The sequence below is a fragment of the Paramisgurnus dabryanus genome, chromosome 9, assembly GCF_030506205.2.
Source record: "Paramisgurnus dabryanus chromosome 9, PD_genome_1.1, whole genome shotgun sequence".
In the NCBI taxonomy this organism is placed as follows: domain Eukaryota; kingdom Metazoa; phylum Chordata; class Actinopteri; order Cypriniformes; family Cobitidae; genus Paramisgurnus; species Paramisgurnus dabryanus.
Window position 1 is genome coordinate 34,499,248 of NC_133345.1, and position 7,056 is coordinate 34,506,303.

Here is a 7,056-nt window from a genome sequence, read left to right on the forward strand (position 1 = left end):
TCTCGTAAGTGTAGAATCTGCTATTTAAAATGCATACCGTCGAAGCGCTCTCTGGCTGAATCCATGTTGTGCCTCCATCTTTGAAATACATTCGCCGACGAGGGACATTCCTGAAATTCAAGCTCCGCCTTTCGCGCTTTCACTCTACACTCACGCTGGCTGCTGGCTGAAGCCTTCGGAGGTTGCATGTGTAGGCGGTATACGTCATCAAGTCTTATTTCAGAATATTAACAATTATAAAGCTGACAATTATTCTTAGTTAATTGTAAATTGATGTAATATGCGTATGACTTGCGAATGTAATGCTCAGTTGATTTAAATAAACCAGGCTTGATGACGTATCCAGCCTGTGACCTGCGTAGCTGAATCCTTCGGATTTTACAACAACCGCACACCGTAATGAACCTGCGATCTAATGCTTTGATTTGAAAGCCTGTTGAAGACATATTCTCGAGGACATTATAACAAATCGCCAAGGATGCGAAACGGGGATTTTAAACGACAATGTGACAGGAAAAACATCAAGACCAAAGTCACTATTGGAGTTAGTTTTCCAAGAGGGGGCTCAAGGGACACTGAAGTTGCACTTTCTATATTCTCCACAGGTAATTCAGCATATTCGTTTACATCTATACAGTCCTTGTTGTAAACTTGAAGTTTTATAGTTCCTTGGCTAACTTTAGCATGATTATGCATAACACTTGTTAGTGTAAACATGCATGTGGTTTAATGTGTTCAAACAGACACACGCCGTCTCTCCGCCCATTTATGTAATCTGAGGTACTGAGATGAATGTTTTCATCTTTTCTGACCTCTAGCACAAACACACGGTGACAGCGCTATTTTTAGCCTTTCATTGATAAAAGCGTCTGATCTGCGCGTCTTTCGTTTCATTTTACAAGCGTGTGAAAGTTGCGCGATCTTTTTTCACCAATATGAGAGAAAGCTCTTACATATACACAGACATTTAACGTTTACTTAAAACATAAGCATTGTACTTTGACATAATCCCAGATAGCAGACGGACTCGGCCCGAATGTGGCCTCATGATGGCACTGCTGGCGTGCTGCCGGCAACGGCATGCAACATGTCAGCCAAGTATGGGCCAGTTGTGGCAATGATGGCACTGGATCCATGATGGCAGATAATATTTGGGCCAGTTGTGATTGGGAGGTATGTGGCCCAGATCAGTGTAGTGATTCTGGCCCAGATCAGTCTATTGATTGTAAGCCACATTTAAAATACTGATTTATAATAAATAATTAGAAGAATTGAAGGATTTTCAGGCTATTTTAATCTTAATTTTAATTTAACCTTTATTAAGTAAAATGTTAGTTTTGTATTAAAAGAAACTAATATATTCGGACAATAATGTTTGTCTACATTTCAATCACATAAACTTGCCTTCAGATCATGGGTCAAGATTATTTTGTTCAAATGACCCTGAACTTCCAAAAGTTTTTCTTTCTGAATTTAAAAGTTTCTATAACGTTGCTTTGAGAAGCACCATGGATCGTTTCTATTTAAACTTGCTTTTGCGCGATTTTCATTGTAGCAGGAGTTTATTCCTGCTGAAGATTTCTGACTTCAATGACTAAACTATCATTGTGTACAATCAGATGTTAGATACTGCAGAAATAAACGTTACTGTGCTGAAGATTTCTGACTTCAATGACTAAGTAAAACTATCATTGTGTACAATCAAATGTTAGATACTGCAGAAATAAACAAAATGTATTGTTAACCTTCGCGTTACGTTAAGGATGCGCAGTTTATTTATGAAGTGCAACAAGAACCTACACTCGGATGACATCAAAGTACTGCGAGAGCGACTCGAAAGATCATGGACAGCATTCTGATTTTAAATCACTCTCGCGGTATTTTAACGTCATCCGTTTCTCAGTTCCTGCAACTCAGCATTACGTTGAACACCTTGTCAAAAATGATTGAGATGGCCAATCAAATCAAAAAAGGCGAGTGCCACTGGCCAATCACATAACAGAAGACGAGCTTTCCTGTTAACGGAAGCCGAGCGGCGGCCAATCAAATTAACCAATAGGCGGGGTTACCGTCGGAGTAGCAGTTACACCGCGTCAATCAATCATAACGGACACACAGATTTCAAAGGCAGCAGGATGAAAGATAGTAAGTACCTGTGCCCGGTTGCATGAAACTCCTTAAGTGAGGGTTTCCCTGAGGGACAAAAAATCCCTGAGGTAAGGGATTTATTTAAGAGCGTTGCAACAAAGGTCTTAACTGTCACCCTTACCTAAGTGTTGATACTAAGTATTTTACGATAGTCTCTGCCAAAACACGGCAGCGGAGAAGCAGTTGCTATACGGTTACACAATCTCACAGCGTAAACAAGTCAACGCACGCAGCTCAACAGACGGCGAATTTGTGTACAATGAAACATCGCAAATAACAGACTGTAAAGTGCCGCATGCATGAATACTCAAAGTAATTCAAACTGGAAACACTTTATTTTGACGGACGATCAAACCGCCATTCTTCTGATAAATGCGCATCACTTTTCTCTAGGGATTATTTCGATTGTTAGAAATGCGCGTTTGTGCTTCATTTTCTTAAAAAAACCATAAAATCAGCCATCGCGTGTGACGTTAAGGGACCTGTTTTAGTCCCTTAAGTTTTTAAGGGAAAATGGGACTTAAGGACTTTGTAGCAACGCATAGCAGAACTTAAGGTAATACTTTAGCATTCAAGGGTAAATACTTATTGACAGCCTTAAGGTTCACTTAAGGGTTTTTCTTGCAACCCATTTTTTATTAAGGGTACCCTTAACCTTATATTTAAGGGATTTCTTAGCTTAAGGACTTTCATGCAACCGGGCACTGAACTTAAATATTTAAACTTTTCCAATCATAAAAATGTTTTTGTTTAAATGTCTTACAAACGTATAAAGGGATGCAAACGTTTACGTGATTCGTGTGTAACTTAATGTGTGACAATTAACGTTATATTGATATTATATTAGCTGTTTTCTATCAGGTTAAGAATAACTGTGATCATATTATAATGAAGTAATCGAATTTGGTTATCTGGTCTTCCTGATGTTAGAACATTTATATAAAAAAACATATTTAAAAATGTATTTCTGTAACGTTTAATTTCCTTTTTTGATGAAAGTGTGTCTGTGTTCATCAAGAAATGAAGACTCTGGAGTGGGACAAGAGAAGGATGATGGGGTGTATATTCCAAAAGACACATTAAGGTAAATTAAATGTTGAGGCTCATGTTTGCATCTTTGTGTTTATATATCAAAAGATTGCTCTGTGATTTCAGTGAAAGCAGATAAATACAGAGGGCTGGACAGTGGTTTCATTCATTAGGTGAGTAAGAACTGACCATAGCCTAACATTAATTTAGTTACCCGAATTGCATTGTTGAATACAAAGGAAAATGGTAAAAATACAAATATTTTGAATATATGGAATACTGTGAAATTATTTTCTGTTAATCATCTGCTGTGTTTGCTTCAGGTAAAGAGGTGGGACAATGATGCTGACAGGACAGGAGGAGGTGACATTCAGGTAAGTGAGAGTACATCAGGGCCACCATTTAATTTAATGTTAATTTAATTGCTTCCAAAATCAATACTTGACAAATCTTTAGAATTATATCTGCAAAGCTGAATTTCTCATAAGTATGACAGCAATTGTGAAGACCTTAGACGTGCAGTATATGGTTCTTCGCTCTTTCATTTATATTGATTTGACTTAATTTTCTTGGTAACTAATAATGGGGATATTCCTAATATAATATATTTTAAATACATGCTTAGAACATATCTCATTTGCTCATTTGCTTTGTCTAAATGAAAAGTACGTCTTTAAGGTCTAAGCTATGTTTCATTTTATTTAGACATTCAACGCAGACATTTTCATCCAAAGCAACTTGAGGAAGAACAGAAGCAGTTCATCCTAAAAGGTTCATCTTCTAATTGTTTATCTAACTGTTTGTTTTAAAGTATATCATTATGCTTTTAATTACTTAATTATATGGCTTTTGCTTCATAACAATTATTGATTTGCATTTGTTTTCTTTTATATAACAGTGGGCTGCTGTAATTTTTACATCTATGGAAAGAGGAGCTGAGAAGAAAAGATAGGCTGGAAAGCAGTACTTCTTGTTGAGGACAATCCTGAATAGGAACACTTTCTCATACACATAGATTATTATTAGTGTTTGATTGTTTGTTTCATTTTTATGAATTGTATTGTTTTAATTTTTCGTTTTATTTGAAATTACCTAAGTTAGATTCATGCTAATACTTTAACGGGACCTTGTATCTTTGCTGGCTGGCTGGCTGGCTGTAGAGTTGGTTTCACATACACATGAAGTTTCTAATTAACTAACTTTTAAGTTCAGTTTGGTTTAAACTTGTATTTACCCATGGTAATTCATTTAAATTTCTATTCATGCTTATATATTAATTTCAATGAACTTCTGTATTTGTGTATAGCTGGCAATTTGGGCAAGATACGTTTAACACACAAATGTAACTGTCACAAAGGTTTTTTTTTTATTATCAGTTTGTTCTAAACTTTTGTTTGTTAACTAAGGATGAAATTGCTTTGTAATTTAAGTTGTTGGTGTTAGATTCATGCCAATAATGTATTTGAACAAACTAGTATTTTTGTTTATTGCTGGCAGTTTATACTAGAAGAGTTTTAACACATACAATGTTGTAGTGTTATTGACTTGTGTGCTGTTGATTAATAAAAAGGCAAACAATTTGAAAGTAATTTTTCGTGTGATTTATTTATTAATATAATTTGGGCAAGATTAGGCTGAGTTATGGCTCAGTTTTGGAAGTTCTGGTTAAATGCTGGTTTTAATATGGTTGACCTATGGCTGAGAACTGGTACCGATGTTAGAACCTGTTCTGGCCCAGGTTTGGGCCAATTATGGGCTATTATCTGTCAGAGACATGGGCCAGTTGTGGCCCATGTGTGGCCTTTGTCCGTAATTCAGAACTGGGCCAATGTAGGGCCGTCATTCTTCGTTGTATGTGGGCCGAGGAAAAACTGGTTGTGTGGGCCGGAGCTGGGCCGGAACAAAATTGCTATCTGGGATATTAATTCGCGTCCTTTTAAACCCGTCATGGTTGCTTTTTGTATGTGATTTTAAGAGGACATATTATGACAATCAGACTTTTTTCATGTTAAACATAAATCTGTGTGCTTTGATGGATCACAGGCAAAGGACATTGCAAATTGTTCATTTTTTTCTCATTGCTTTTGCTTTGTAGCTACTGGAAGCCATGTTAACCTTGGCATGACACGGCCGGGCCACCGTACGAGTTAAAACGCGTTCCGAATGGGGGGGCTAGAAAGTATTATTCAGTTGCTTGTCATATAGACTTTCACCGCTAGATGGGAGTAGATCTTACACAGTGGAGCTTTAATAAAACATTGCTTGTGTGCATTTTGAGGCAAAAAAGGCTACTTATGGATTTTAAGATATGTCAGTGCAAGTTGTTTTTAGTTTGGACAGCTACTACATTTATTTTAGTCTAGGACTAGTCTAATCCATGTCCGGGAAATGAACTCTTTAACATTTTTATTTATGAATGTGATAAATATCACCTGCAGCACAAAAACGTCATCCAGAAAGAAGATTAAAAGAAGAGCCTACAAAATTTTTTCATCAATTTTTTTATACGTAATGTATTCTTTGTATATTATGCCACGTAATGGACAGATATGTTTAGGAACATTTTTGTAACAATAGTAACAATATAGCATTCAAAAGATATTTTAAGCCACTACAATCCTACGCAAAACAGTTTATGAAATCATTTAACGTTACTTTCTTGAGGCACGATATTTAAATTCAAATTTATATTAGCCTATAACGAACACGCGATCTGACTTTACGGTTGCTGATGAGAACTCGGATCAAGATCGCTGGATAAAGGGCTGAATTTGGATCTGTTCCTCGCAATTGTATTAATTTTAAAGATGAGGATTACCGCAAATTGTGAATTTATGTTGTATTTTGGTGTAATTATTGCTTAATAGTAATAATAATGTATTGCATCGAAGACAGCATAGGAGAAAACGTGTTTTTGTGTAACAAACTAAATATAAAAAAATTGTTAAATAAATACAGAAATGTTATTTATTTTAAAGTTTTAAAATGTTAAATATTGTGAAATTCTCTGAATATCATAATTATTTCATTAGGTAAATGGGTAAACTGTCTTGAATAAATAAGTTAGAAAATTTGACTGAAAACATGTCATTATTATGAGTAAGAAACCCCAATGCCCGCGATTTTAATATTTATGAATAGGAATAACTTTTTTGTAAAGCTGTAAACAATTTATGTATTAGTACTGTCAAAACGTCGATATTATACATTTCATTGTGTTTTAAATGTAAGTAAACGTACGTATGGTACAACCACATTGAAACGTAAAAATACACATGTATTCTCATGAGATAACGTTGGTTAATCTGAAATGTCCATATTTGACCTAACCAACAACATTTTGTATTGAAACAATGAAGCGTTTCGACTCTTCAGAGATTTCTGGTTCAGTTCGGGATGGGTCAGGTCACAGGGTCTTATTTAACTAGAGAAGAGAAAATCCCATAATAGTGATACATGTGCTAGCGGTTGAGTGAAACATTGAATGAATATAAAGGAGTCACCCAACAGTGTCTCTCTGCTCAAACTGCACATCATTGTAGATTCTGTTTGTTCCACAGGGACCAAAACAAAAGTGAGCAGTCACAGCATACGCCTGTCAGACCGGGCCATGAAGCCAGCGGTATACAGATACAAAACCTTACAAAAATAAAGCACAGATTTTCTGTTATTTTAATAATTCAGCATTATGGCAACATCACAAAAAGGAAATCTCTTTAATATCTCAGAGTTGTTCATCCAAAGCAGCAGTGAGATCGAAATGGAGAGCAGATGGAGCCTTTAACTGAAGTCTTAGCTTACTGGATCATTTTCCTAAGAATAAACCCAAGTCATTTTGAAAAGACCAATCAAAAGATTTCAGTATAAATATTTCATTTC

The 7,056-nt window shown here is 35.8% G+C and overlaps 1 long non-coding RNA gene across 1 annotated transcript; it reads left to right on the forward strand.

The window, feature by feature from the left end:
• Window positions 1-3,298: 3,298 nt before the first annotated feature.
• LOC135739819 (uncharacterized) lies at window positions 3,299-4,519 on the forward strand. Its single transcript, XR_010529045.2, has 4 exons — window positions 3,299-3,350; window positions 3,501-3,551; window positions 3,883-3,948; window positions 4,076-4,519. It is a non-coding gene; the product is annotated as an uncharacterized lncRNA (long non-coding RNA).
• The last annotated feature ends 2,537 nt before the right edge of the window (window positions 4,520-7,056 follow it).